The sequence below is a fragment of the Lagenorhynchus albirostris genome, chromosome 12 (assembly GCF_949774975.1).
Source record: "Lagenorhynchus albirostris chromosome 12, mLagAlb1.1, whole genome shotgun sequence".
In the NCBI taxonomy this organism is placed as follows: domain Eukaryota; kingdom Metazoa; phylum Chordata; class Mammalia; order Artiodactyla; family Delphinidae; genus Lagenorhynchus; species Lagenorhynchus albirostris.
Window position 1 is genome coordinate 48519216 of NC_083106.1, and position 13669 is coordinate 48532884.

General features: G+C 40.8%; 1 protein-coding gene across 3 annotated transcripts in view; it reads left to right on the forward strand.

The window, feature by feature from the left end:
• The window catches only part of METTL24 (methyltransferase like 24), a 120953-nt gene that overhangs the window by 80534 nt on the left and 26750 nt on the right, over positions 1-13669 (forward strand). The window lies entirely within an intron of this gene.

Sequence of the window (13669 nt, forward strand, 5' to 3'; positions counted from 1 at the left end):
TTTCATACATATTGCTAAATTACCCTCAAGAGAATTTGTACCATTTTACTTTACGGGGATTCTTACAGTGAATGTGATTGCTTACCTCTTTGAGTTTCCCAAAATTTTTTAATTTTTCTTTTTCACACAATAATTCCACATTTACTAGAGGCTGTAATTCAGTGAGTAAAAAATGGTACTAGAATATTAATATTTAGATATTGGAAAAGAGTGACAAATGTCTTTGAGATATGACTGTGATTCTTTTTTTTTTTAACATCTTTATTGGAGTATAATTGCTTTACAATGGTGTGTTAGTTTCTGCTTTATAACTATAACAAAGTGAATCAATTATACATATACATATGTCCCCATATCTCTTCCCTCTTGCGTCTCCCTCCCTCCCACCCTCCCTATCCCACCCCTCTAGGTGGTCACAAAGCACAGAGCTGATATCCCTGTGCTATGCGGCTGCTTCCCACTAGCTATCTGTTTTACGTTTGGTAGTGTATATATGTCAATGCCACTCTCTCACTTTGTCACAGCTTACCCTTCCCCCTCCCCATATCCTCAAGTCCATTCTCTAGTAGGTCTGTGTCTTTATTCCTGTCTTACCCCTAGGTTCTTCCCTTCCCATTTTTTTCCCTTAGATTCCATATATATGTGTTAGCATACGGTATTTGTCTTTCTCTTTCTGACTTACTTCACTCTGTATGACAGACTCTAGGTCCATCCACCTCACTACAAATAACTCAATTTCATTTCTTTTTATGGCTGAGTAATATTCCATTTTATATAAGTGCCACATCTTCTTTATCCATTCATCCGATGATGGACACTTAGGTTGCTTCCATGACCTGGCTATTGTAAATAGAGCTGCAATTAATTTTTTGGTACATGACTCTTTTTGAACTATGGTTTTCTCAGGGTATATGCCCAGTAGTGGGATTGCTGGGTCATATGGTAGTTCTATTTGTAGTTTTTTAAGGAACCTCCATACTGTTCTCTGTAGTGGCTGTGCCAATTCACATTTCCACCAGCAGTGCAAGAGTGTTCCCTTTTCTCCACACCCTCTCCAGCATTTATTGTTTGTAGATTTTTTGATGATGGCCATTCTGACGGTGTGAGATGATATCTCATTTTAGTTTTGATTTGCATTTCTCTAATGATTAATGATGTTGAGCATTATTTCATGTGTTTGTTGGCACTCTGTATATCTTCTTTGGAAAAATGTCTATTTAGGTCTTCTGCCCATTTTTAGATTGGGTTGTTTGTTTTTTTATTATTGAGCTGCATGAGCTGCTTGTAAATTTTGGAGATTAATCCTTTGTCAGTTGCTTCATTTGCAAATATTTTCTCCCATTCTGAGGGTTGTCTTTTGGTCTTGTTTATGGTTTCCTTTGCTGTGCAAAAGCTTTGAAGTTTCATTAGGTCCCATTTGTTTATTTTTGTTTTTATTTCCATTTCTCTAGGAGGTGGGTCAAAAAGGACCTTGCTGTGATTTATGTCATAGAGTGTTCTGCCTATGTTTTCCTCTTAGAGTTTGATAGTTTCCGGCCTTGCATTTAGGTCTTTAATCCATTTTGAGTTTATTTTTGTGTATGGTGTTAGGGAGTGTTCTAATCTCATACTTTTACATGTACCTGTCCAGTTTTCCCAGCATCACTTATTGAAGAGGCAGTCCTTTCTCCACTGTACATTCCTGCCTCCTTTATCAAAGATGAGGTGACCATATGTGCGTGGGTTTATCTCTGGGCTTTCTATCCTGTTCCATTGATCTATATTTCTGTTTTTGTGCCAGCACCATACTGTCTTGATTACTGTAGCTTTGTAGTATAGTCTGAAGTCAGGGAGCCTGATTCCTCCAGCTCTGTTTTTCGTTCTCAAGATTGCTTTGGCTATTCGGGGTCTTTTGTGTTTCCATACAAATTGTGAAATTTTTTGTTCTAGTTCTGTGAAAAATGCCAGTGGTAGTTTGATAGGGATTGCATTGAATCTGTAGATTGCTTTGGGTAGTAGAGTCATTTTCACAATGTTGATTCTTCCAATCCAAGAACATGGTATATCTCTCCATCTATTTGTATCATCTTTAATTTCTTTCATCAGTGTCTTATAATTTTCTGCATACAGGTCTTTTGTCTCCTTAGGTAGGTTTATTCCTAGATATTTTATTCTTTTTGTTGCAGTGGTAAATGGGAGTGTTTTCTTGATTTCACTTTCAGATTTTTCATCATTGGTGTATAGGAATGCAAGAGATCTCTGTGCATTAATTTTGTACCCTGCTACTTTACCAAATTCATTGATTAGGTCTAGTAGTTTTCTGGTATCATCTTTAGGATTCTCTGTGTATAGTATCATGTCATCTGCAAACAGTGACAGCTTTACTTCTTCTTTTCCGATTTGGATTCCTTTTATTTCCTTTTCTTCTCTGATTGCTGTGGCTGAAACTTCCAAAACTATGTTGACTAAGAGTGGTGAGAGTGGGCAACCTTGTCTTGTTCCTGACCTTAGTGGAAATGGTTTCAGGTTTTCACCATTGAGGACGATGTTGGCTGTGGGTTTGTCATATATGGCCTTTATTATGTTGAGGAAAGTTCCCTCTATGCCTACTTTCTGTAGGGTTTTTATCATAAATGGGTATTGAATTTTGTCGTAAGCTTTCTCTGCATCTGTTGAGATGACCATATGGTTTTTCTCCTTCTATTTGTTAATATGGTGTATCACATTGATTGATTTGTGTATATTGAAGAATCCTTGCATTCCTGGAATAAACCCCACTTGATCATGGTGTATGATCCTTTTAATATGCTGTTGGATTCTGTTTGCTAGTATTTGGTTGAGGATTTTTGCATCTATGCTCATCAGTGATATTGGCCTGTAGTTTTCTTTCTTTGTGACATCCTTGTCTGTTTTTGGTATCAGGGTGATGGTGGCCTCATAGAATGAGTTTGGGAGTGTTCCTCCCTCTGCTGTATTTTGGAAGAGTTTGAGAAGGATAGGTGTTAGCTCTTCTTTAAATGTTTGATAGAATTCGCCTGTGAAGCCATCTGGTCCTGGGCTTTTGATTGTTGGAAGAGTTTTAATCACAGTTTCAATTTCAATGCTTGTGATTGGTCTGTTCATATTTTCTATTTCTTCCTGATTCAGTCTTGGCAGGTTGTGCATTTCTAAGAATTTGTCCATTTCTTCCAGATTGTCCATTTTATTGGCATAGAGTTGCTTGTAGTAATCTCTCATGATCTTTTGTATTTCTGCAGTGTCAGTTGTTACTTCTCCTTTTTCATTTCTAATTCTATTGATTTGAGTCTTCTCCCTTTTTTTCTTGATGAGTCTGGCTAATGGTTTATCAATTTTGTTTATCTTCTCAAAGAACCAGCCTTTAATTTTATTGATCTTTGCTATCGTTTCCTTCATTTCTTTTTCATTTATTTCTGATCTGATCTTTATGATTTCTTTCCTTCTGCTAACTTTGGGGTTTTTCTGTTCTTCTTTCTCTGATTACTTTAGGTGCAAGGTTAGGTTGTTTATTCGAGATGTTTCCTGTTTCTTAAGGTAGGATTGTATTGCTATAAACTTCCCTCTTAGAACTGCTTTTGCTGCATCCCATAGGTTTTGGGTCATCGTGCCTCCATTGTCATTTGTTTCTAGGTATTTTTTGATTTCCTCTTTGATTTCTTCAGTGATCACTTCATTATTAAGTAGTGTATTGTTTAGCCTCCATGTGTTTGTACTTTTTACAGATCTTTTCCTGTAATTGATATCTAGTCTTATAGCATTGTGGTCAGAAAAGATACTTGATACAATTTCAATTTCCTTAAATTTACCAAGGCTTGATGTATCCTGAGAATGTTCCATGAGCACTTGAGAAAAATGTGTATTCTGTTGTTTTTGGATGGAATGTCCTATAAATATCAATTAAGTCCATCTTGTTTAATGTATCATTTAAAGCTTGTGTTTCCTTATTTATTTTCATTTTAGACGATGTGTCCATTGGTGAAAGTGGGGTGTTAGAGTTCCGTACTATGAATGTGTTACTGTCGATTTCCCCTTTTATGGCTGTTAGCATTTGCCTTATGTATTGAGGTGCTCTTATGTTGGGTGCATAAATGTTTACAATTGTTATATCTTCTTCTTGGATTGATCCCGTGATCATTATGTAGTGTCCTTCTTTGTCTCTTTTAATAGTCTTTATTTTAAAGTCTAGTTTGTCTGATATGAGAATTGCTACTCCAGCTTTCTTTTGATTTGCATTTGCATGGAATATCTTTTTCCATCCCCTCACTTTCAGTCTGTATGTGTCTCTAGGTCTGAAGTGGGTCTCTTGTATACAGCAAATATATGCGTCTTGTTTTTGTATCCATTCAGCCAATCTGTGTCTTTTGGTGGGAGCATTTAGTCCATTTACATTTAAGGTAATTATTGATATGTATCTTCCCATTCCCATCTTCTTAATTGTTTTGGGTTCGTTATTGTAGGTCTTTTCCTTCTTTTGTGTTTCTTGCCTAGAGAAGTTCCTTTAGCAGTTGTTGTAGAGCTGGTTTGGTGGTGCTGAACTCTCTCAGCTTTTGCTTGTCTGTGAAGGTTTTAATTTCTCCATCAAATCTGAATGAGATCCTTGCTGGATAGAGTAATCTTGGTTGCAGGTTTTTCTCCTTCATCACTTTAAATATGTCCTGCCAGTCCCTTCTGGCTTGCAGAGTTTCTGCTGAAAGATCAGCTGTTAACCTTATGGGGATTCCCTTGTGTGTTATTTGCTGTTTTTCCCTTGCTGCTTTTAATATGTTTTCTGTGTATTTAATTTTTGACAGTTGGATTAGTATGTGTCTTGGCGTGTTTCTCCTTGGATTTTCCCTGTATGGGACTTGCTGTGCTTCCTGGACTTAACTATTTCCTTTCTCATATTAGGGAAGTTTTCAACTATAATCTCTTCAAATATTTTCTCAGTCCCTTTCTCTCTTTTTCTTCTGGAACCCCTATGATTCGAATGTTGGTGCATTTAATGTTGTCCCAGAGGTCTCTGAGACTGTCCTCAGTTCTTTTCATCCTTTTTTCTTTATTCTCCTCTGCAGTAATTATTTCCAGTAGTTTATCTTCCAGGTCACTTATCCGTTCTTCTGCCTCAGTTATTCTGCTATTGATCCCTTCTAGAGTATTTTTCATTTCATTTATTGTGTCGTTCATCGTTGCTTGTTTCCTCTTTAGTTCTTCTTTAGGTCCTTATTAAATGTTTCTTGCATTTTCTGTATTCTATTTCCAAGATTTTGCATCATCTTTACTATCATTATTCTGAATTGTTTTTCAGGTAGACTGCCTATTTCCTCTTCATTTGTTTGGTCTGGTGGGTTTTTATCTTGCTCCTTCATCTGCGGTGTGTTTTTCTGTCTTCTCATTTTGCTTAACTTACTGTGTTTGGGGTCTCCTTTTTTCAGGCTGCAGGTTCGTAGTTCCCGTTGTTTTTGGTGTCTGTCCCCAGTGGCTAAATTTGGTTCAGAGGGTTGTGTAGGCTTCCTGGTGGAGGGGACTAGTGCCTGTATTCTGGTGGATGAGGCTGGATCTTGTCTTTCTGGTGTGGAGGTCCACGTATGGTTGTGTGTTTTGGGGTGTCTGTGGCCTTATTATGATTTTAGGCAGCCTCTCTGCTAAGGGGTGGGGTTGTGTTCCTGTCTTGCTAGTTGTTTGGCATAGGGTGTCCAGCACTGTAGCTTGCTGGTTGTTGAGTGAAGCTCGGTGTTGGTGTTGAGATGGAGATCACTGGGAGATTTTTGCTGTTTGATATTACATGGAGCTGGGAGGTCTCTTGTGGACCAGTGTCCTGAAGTTGGCTCTCCCACCTCAGAGGCATAGCACTGACTCCTGGCTGCAGCACCAAGAGCCTTTCATTCACATGGCTCAGAATAAAAGGGAGAAAAAGTAGAAAGAAAGAAAGAGGATAAAAGAAAATAAAATAAAGTAAGATAAAATAAAATAAAGTTATTGAAATTAAAAATAATTATTAGGTAAAAACATTTTTTTAAATAAAAAAAAACAAAACCAAAAAAACGGATGGATAGAACCCTAGGACAAATGGTGAAAGCAAAGCTCTACAGACAAAATGTCACACAGAAGCATACACATACACACTCACAAAAAGAGGAAAAGGGGAAAAAATAATAAATCTTGCCCTCAAAGTCCACCTCCTCAATTTGGGATGATTCGGTGTCTATTCAGGTTTTCTACAGATGCAGGGTACATCAAGTTGATTGTGGAGATTTAATCTGCTGCTCCTGAGGCTGCTGGGAGAGATTTCCCGTTCTCTTTGTTCTCACAGCTCCCAGGGCTCAGCTTTGGATATGGCCCCGCCTCTGTGCTTGTAGGTCTCCGGAGGGCGTCTGTTGTTCGCTGAGACGGGACGGGGTTAAAGGAGCCGCTGATTCGGGGGCTGTGGCCCACTCAGGCTTGGGGGAGGGACGGGTGCGGATGCGGGGCGAGCCTGCAGCGGCAGAGGCCGGCGCGACATTGCACCAGCCTGAGGAGCGCCGTGCGTTCTCCCGGGAAAGCTGTCCGTGGAGCCCGGGACCATGGCAGTGGCGGGCTGCACAGGCTCCCCGGTAGGGAGGTGTGGATAGGGACCTGTGCTCGCACACAGGCTTCTTGGTGGTGGCAGCAGTAGCCCTAGCGTCCCATGCCCGTCTCAGAGGTTCGCGCTGCCAGCCACGGCTTGCTCCCGTCTCTGGAGCTCCTTTAAGCAGCGCTCTGAATTCCCTCTCCTCGCGCACCAGGAAACAAAGAAAGGTCCCTAAAGGTTTGTTTGCATGTCTTTTATAGAATGTAGCTAGCTCCCTGTATCATAATTACCTGGATATGTAGTGTATCTTTGTGATACATTGTTTCTCTATGATACACTATGAAATTTCTGAGATAGTGACTCTATCATATTCACCTTTTCTCCACTGCAGCACACAACATAGTGCCTGGCCCATGTGAAATATGTAACAAATAAGTACAGGTGCAGTTAAATGAGTTAGTTTCACACTGTTAGTGAGCATCTTTCTACAGTGATGGTAGTGAAACTTCAGCTGGGTGAGCATCCTGAGCTCATAACCCCCTTTTTAGGCCACTATACTCATTGTGGAACATCGTGAAATACCAATATCTGTAATTTAATGATTTGAGCTAGGAATAATTTCACCAGGAGAAAACATAAGTCTTTATATGTATGTAATATAAACTCAGAACAAAGGCCACGTGTAACCAAGCTGTAGGACTAAGCAGGATTAACTACTTTAGCCAATTAATAATTGGTTGCCACCTTCCATTCATTTTCCTTCTATTGGCCCTTGGTGGCAGACAATTAGCAGACAGTATGAAGGCTTAAGAAACACTGATGATTTTTGTCATGTGGGAAATTACCTTGATGCAATATAGCCTTCACATATACTACCAGGTAAACTATCCCATGGGTTATGCATCACAAATTAAGATGGTTTAATCACATCGTTTATTGAATCAATTAAAAACACACAGTGAGAAGTAAGGGGAAAGAGATGGAGTAGGTTTATGTACTTAGGTTTGGGTGCAAGTGAGGTAGAAGGACCACACTGCATGAGTCTTGGTCAGTTGGTCAGTCTCCGCCTCCCCCCCCCCCACTTTCTCCCCCTGCAACCCTTCCTCTCTCATCAGCCTTCCCTGCTGATGGTGTGGTTACAAGGAACAGACTTGAGGTTTGGAGCAAGAAAGCTCAATTAGAGAGATACAGAGACAAGTGTGTCTGGCCACAATGGTAAGCTCACCAACTAGTCTATGAGCAGCTATGGATTTTATCTGGCAGACTCTCTGTGGAGCTAGAATGGGTGTAACCAATGGGTGACCAATTTAAGACTTCATAAATATTAAGTGTCTCATACATCATGTATGTGTAATGTTTAGTGACAATTTTAGTGTTTACCCAGCATTTCTATCTCTTTCTATGTTCAGCACATCTATGTATTTTATTTATGCCTAATGTCTCATAAGTTACTTATCTGTACTTAGCATATCTTACAAGTTTCACCTATCCCATTTGATTTCTCATTTTCTGTAGCAGAACTGCATATTCTCAAATAAAACAATTTAAAACTTAAAACTGATAAAATTGTGTTGATTGTTAATCCACTTCAGCATTTACATGTTCAAACATCTGTATCCAGTATTCCATAGAAGTCATTAATAGGCCCTAGTTAATAAAAAAAAAAATAAAGTGAGCAAAGTGAGGTATTTGACAATCCTGTAAAGTCACTCTGAACTTCACTCTTGTGGTATAGAAATTAGCTGTAGAAGATAGAACTGGGTATGCACTTATCTTAGGACCTTCCCTGGAAATTGTTTTCATTTTTTAAAAAAATTTATTTATTTATCTATGGCTGTGTTGGGTCTTCGTTTCTGTGCGAGGGCTTTCTCTAGTTGCGGCAAACAGGGGCCACTCTTAATCGCGGTGCGCGGGCCTCTCACTGTCACGACCTCTCTTGTTGTGGAGCACAAGCTCCAGACGCGCATGCTCAGGAGTTGTGGCGCACGGGCTTAGTTGCTCCGCGGCATGTGGGATCTTCCCAGACCAGGGCTCGAACCCGTGTCCCCTGCATTGGCAGGCAGATTCTCAAACACTGTGCCACCAGGGAAACCCCTGTTTTCATTTTTTTTTTAAGATATATTTGATGACCATTTTTAAAAAGTCTTTATTAAATTTATTACAGTATTGCTTCTGTTTTATGTTTTGGGTTTTTGGCCGTGAGGCATGTGGGATCTTAGCTCCCCAACCAGGGATTGAACCCACACCCCCTGCGTTAGAAGGTGAAGTCTTAACCACTGGACTGTTTTCATTTTTTAAAAACAAGATTTCTTATATGAATTTGTTCTTTCATCATTCAACTCCCTTAAAGTTGATCTGCAGAAAAAGTTATTTTGGCATATTTTTCAGCCCCATATTGCCCAAGACAGTGCTTTATGACAAGTAGAAATTTTTCTCCTGTGGTTAGATTCTGGTTAATTAAGATTTTGCTGTTCAGCTGATGGCTATCATTTCAGAGATGGTTGTACTGGAAGATATGTATTTGAGGTACAAAGTCTCTGTTTTAGGTACAGGACAGCCAGGATCTTAAAACTTCATAGAAAATTGAACTTGCCAAATCACGAAGTCCCCCCTCTTTAGCCATTGGTCTCAGTTTCTTCCCTAATGTAGGTTTTAACACAAGCTGTTTCAAAGAGGAAAGTAAAGAGTTAAACTTTAACCTCATCTAGTTTTCCTGTAAAAAGTGCTAATGTGTGGAGAAGCCAAAAGCATGACCAAGGGCTTCCCTGGTGGCACAGTGGTTAAGAATCCGCCTGCCAATGCAGGGCACATGGGTTCAAGCCCTGGTCTGGGAAGATTCCCACATGCCGTGGAGCAACTAAGCCAGTGCACCGCAACTACTGAGCCTGAGCTCTAGAGCCCGTGAGCCACGACTACTGAGCCAGTGTGCAGCAGCTACTGAAGCCTGTGCACCTAGAGCCCATGCTCCACAACAAGAGAAGCCACTGCAATGAGAAGCTTGCTCACCACAACGAAGAGTAGCCTCCACTCGCCGCAACTAGAGAAAGCCCACAGGCAGCAACGATGACCCAACGCAGCCAAAAAAGAAAAAAAGTATGAGCAAGGGACATAAACAGAAGGAATATTCTACCCACTGGAGAGTCTGCTCTCAGAATGCCCTTTGTTCATTTAACAACACAGGGAACCAGAAATGGAAGACCCAGCACACTCAATGAAATAATTACTTAGGGCTCAGAGAGGTACAGGAAGTAGAGGGACAGGGATTTGGCCAGCAGTGTGGTTTTTACATAAAACAAACATGTGCTAATGTCATGGATGGCACTTTCTATAAGTTTCCCCATGGCAGTTACTCGAACTTTTCTCCCTCATGGTTGGGCCTATAACAGACAAAAGCTGAAGAACATTTGTCATGTACAGAAAACCAAATATCATTCCTTTTGCTTCTTACACATTGTTATCAAGGGTATTCTTTCATTAATGTTTAGGGGAAAGTCAGAATAATTTTGCATGCTTTAGTTCAGACCACAATATTCCTATTTATATTTTTTGACAGGCTCATATAAGTGTGTTTAATTGAGGCAAATTCAGTTACGTATAAGAAGACTCCACATTCAGTAATCAAAATGAAGAATAAGATACTGTGGATAAGAAAATCTCCTATCCCAGTAGAAGAATGTTAATGTATTGGAACAGCAAGAGATATTAAAGGAACTTTGGCTTTATATGACATTTTCCTGACAAAGATTCCTGTACTGTAACTTAAAGTGCAGTTTTTGAGGAGCCTTTCCATTTAGAGTAGATTTAACAATCATAGGTATAATATAGGGTAGAAATTTCCAAGATATTATTGAATAGCAAAGAATAAATGAATCCTGTTCCCTAGGCAACCACATGGAGGGGTATAACATCCCTCATGCTCCTGAAATGAAGTTTAAAGTTGCTACTATTTTTGGTTTTGGCTTCCCCTGAAAATGGTTTTTATGCCTTGAAAACTTTTTTATATATATAATGAATTTTGAGCCCTTTCCAACTCTTCTCTCTATAACATTAGTCTTGAATATAACAGCCTCTCCATCCTTTGATCTCAGCATGTGTGGCTATAAGAGAAATGGCCGCCCTGGAAATCAGATCAAATTGGGGATGGAAACTAATATCACGAGAAGTGAGGGTAGAGCAGAGACACTTTCAGCCATTCAGCAGGCTTTCATAATTTCAGGAAGAAAAGTACTCTGTGGTTTTCTAATCCACTCAGTCTTTTATGTCTTTTTGTTTTTGTTTCTTTTTTTTAGCTAATATGTTATAGGACACTCAGCTTTTTTAGGGGAAAAGCATTTTAATGATGGGATGGATGCATTTCTGATGTTTTCAGTAGTTTTTTTGTGTGAGTGCCCAGTGTCATCTGTTTGGGCTTTTTATCTCCTATGTGATTCTCCCAATATTGACATCCTTTCTCATCTGTCACTCTTCTCTCAATCTTTTCCCTCCTTGCTCTCTTGCCTTAATTCTATTTGTATTTTGTTTGTTTGTTTGTTTTTTTGCGGTACGAGGGTCTCTCACTGCTGCGGCCTCTCCCGTTTTGGAGCACAGGCTCCGGACGCGCAGGCTCAGCGGCCGTGGCTCACGGGCCCAGCCGCTCCGCGGCATGTGGGATCTTCCCGGACCAGGGCACGAACCCGTGTCCCCTGCATCGGCAGGTGGACTCCCAACCACTGTGCCACCAGGGAAGCCCCTTATTTGTTTTTTAATGATTTCTTTCTACCAGACCAAAAGTGTATACACTGAGCGATTGTGATCTTCTGAGCACTGACCCTCTAAAGAAGGTACACTGAGAAATGCCTGCAGATGTGCCTGATGTGGGCAACCTTTCAGAAATACGGGGTCTGGTTGCTGACACCATCTCTTCCGTCTTGGGGCTGGTAGGGTCTAAATACCCAGAAAGTCCAAGGGACTTCAGGAATGCCTTCCAATAAAAATATCTCTTAAGTACATTCTGCTGGTTAGATTCATTTGAGTGAATTAGCTAATCTTTTATTTTTTTCCAGTTTTAATATTTATTTATTTTGTTTATTTTTTTGGCTTTCTCAGGTCATAGTTATGGCACGTGGGGTCTTTGTTGCGGCACGCGGGCTTTTCTCTAATTGTAGCGTGCGGATTTTTCTCTCTCTAGTTGTGGTGCACGGGTTCCAGAGCGTGTGGGCGCTGTAGTTTGCAGCACGCAGGCTCTCTAGTTGAGGCACACGAGCTCAGTAGTTGTGGTGCAAAGGCTTAGTTGCCCCACAGCATGTGGGATCTTAGGTCCCCAACCAGTGATCGAACCCGTGTCCCATGCATTGGAAGGCAGATTCTTTACTGGACCACCAGCGAAGTCCCAATTAGCTAATCTTTTAAAAAGCCGTCTCTCTCTGGAAGATTGAGCTTATTCTTGCCTGGACATCAGCTACTTAAACCGTATGACCTCATTTGTTTCTCGGGTAGGTGTCTCATAACACTTGGCTGAGGGAGTGGAAGTTGACTGAGATGGAAAAGTAGGAAATTTCTGTGTCTGGCTTGATGAACATTTTGTAGTAAAGAGCTTTGTCCAGCCAGAGGGCATCTGAGAGTGAATGCCATGGGTGTGAAGTCACAGGAGGTGAGAGAGGAAGGCAGAGGAGGGCAGGAAGGAGAAATACTTAGGTATAGATTTCCTTCTTGGTCATTTCGATTGTGGCTGTGGAAGTGCCCAACAGCAGTTTCTTAGCATGCTTTCCTTGTGCAGGGCAGCCATAGGTTGTTAATGCTTGTTATGTACTAAGCACTCTGAATTATTTCATATTCCATGCCACAGACAAAGAGCCTGGATTTTTGTTGTTGTTTTTCAGTTTTGCTGGATACTGTTGAACACTTTTTAGGTGTTCAGTAAACACTTTTTGAGGCTCTCCTGTAAATCAGGAACTCAACCAATGAAGGGCAGCAATGATGAGGGTCCTTTACCTCAAAGACATCATGGTCTGTAGGGGGAGACAAACATTTGTGCAGAAATTATCCTGAAATGTACTAAGTGCTAATGCAAGAGAAGCAGAAGAGGAGATGTATAGCTCCTTTTAGGTGGGGGGTCAGGGAGATATCACAGAAGAGGTGATACTTCAGCTGGCTCTTAGAAGTGGAATGGGAGGTTGTCAGAGGTAGGAGTGAGGGGAAATAGTAAGTGCAGGGGTGGAGACTTGAGAAAGAGAATCGTGAATTGCAAAAAGGTAAAAAATTCAGCGTGGCTTGCACAAAAAGTGATCTGTGGAGAGAAAAAGGATATGAGGCAAAAAAAAGGAGGTTAAGTCCAGGCCGTGAGGGCCCTAGTGAGCCCTGTAAAGGAGCTTGGATTTCATTTTGTAGCTACAGGGAGCTAGCAGAGGCCCTGAAAGTGGGGACTAAAATACAGTAGGCCCCTACATACGAACCTTCAAGTTGAGAACTTTCAAATATGCGAACGTGTGTTCGCATGTCCAGTCACATAAGTTCATGTGTTCACATGTCTGGCATACACTGTCACGTTCGTGCATCCTCTACAAGTGGTTGTGCTTTTGTGTACTTTACTGTACAGTACCGTATGGAGTACAGTAGTACAGTATCCTTATTTCAAGCCCAGGATGTCCAGAAGCAAGTGTAAAAGCAGTGGTAATGTAGCTGGTACTGCTAAGAAGCGCCAAGAGATAACGATGGAAACAAAAGTGGACGAAGAAGAAGTAACTGAAGAACTGAAGAGATTCATGACACAGGAAATGGCAAGGGGATTGTCTTTATTTGAGGAGGCTCTGTTAGTTTTTGAGGCATAGGACCCAAACATAGAACAGTACGTGAAGGTTGCAGCGGCCGTTCAGAATGCAATCCAGTGCTACAGTGTCATCTATGATGAGAAGAAAAGAGCTACTACCCAGACATCGCTGGATCATTTTATTAAGAGGGTAGATAGAATTGAATCCAGCAAGGAACCAGAACCGTGCAGTCAACGTCAGGCGTGAGTGAAACTGCAGCTTGCCCTCCATCTTCTATTGCTGATGATCCTTCAGCTCTACCATCTCCCACCTCCTCTCCCTCCTCCAGCCAGTAACTCTTCTTGCCTGTTCACTCAGTGCCAGCCCCTGTATGCCAGCTGTTGTACTGTACTACTGTACT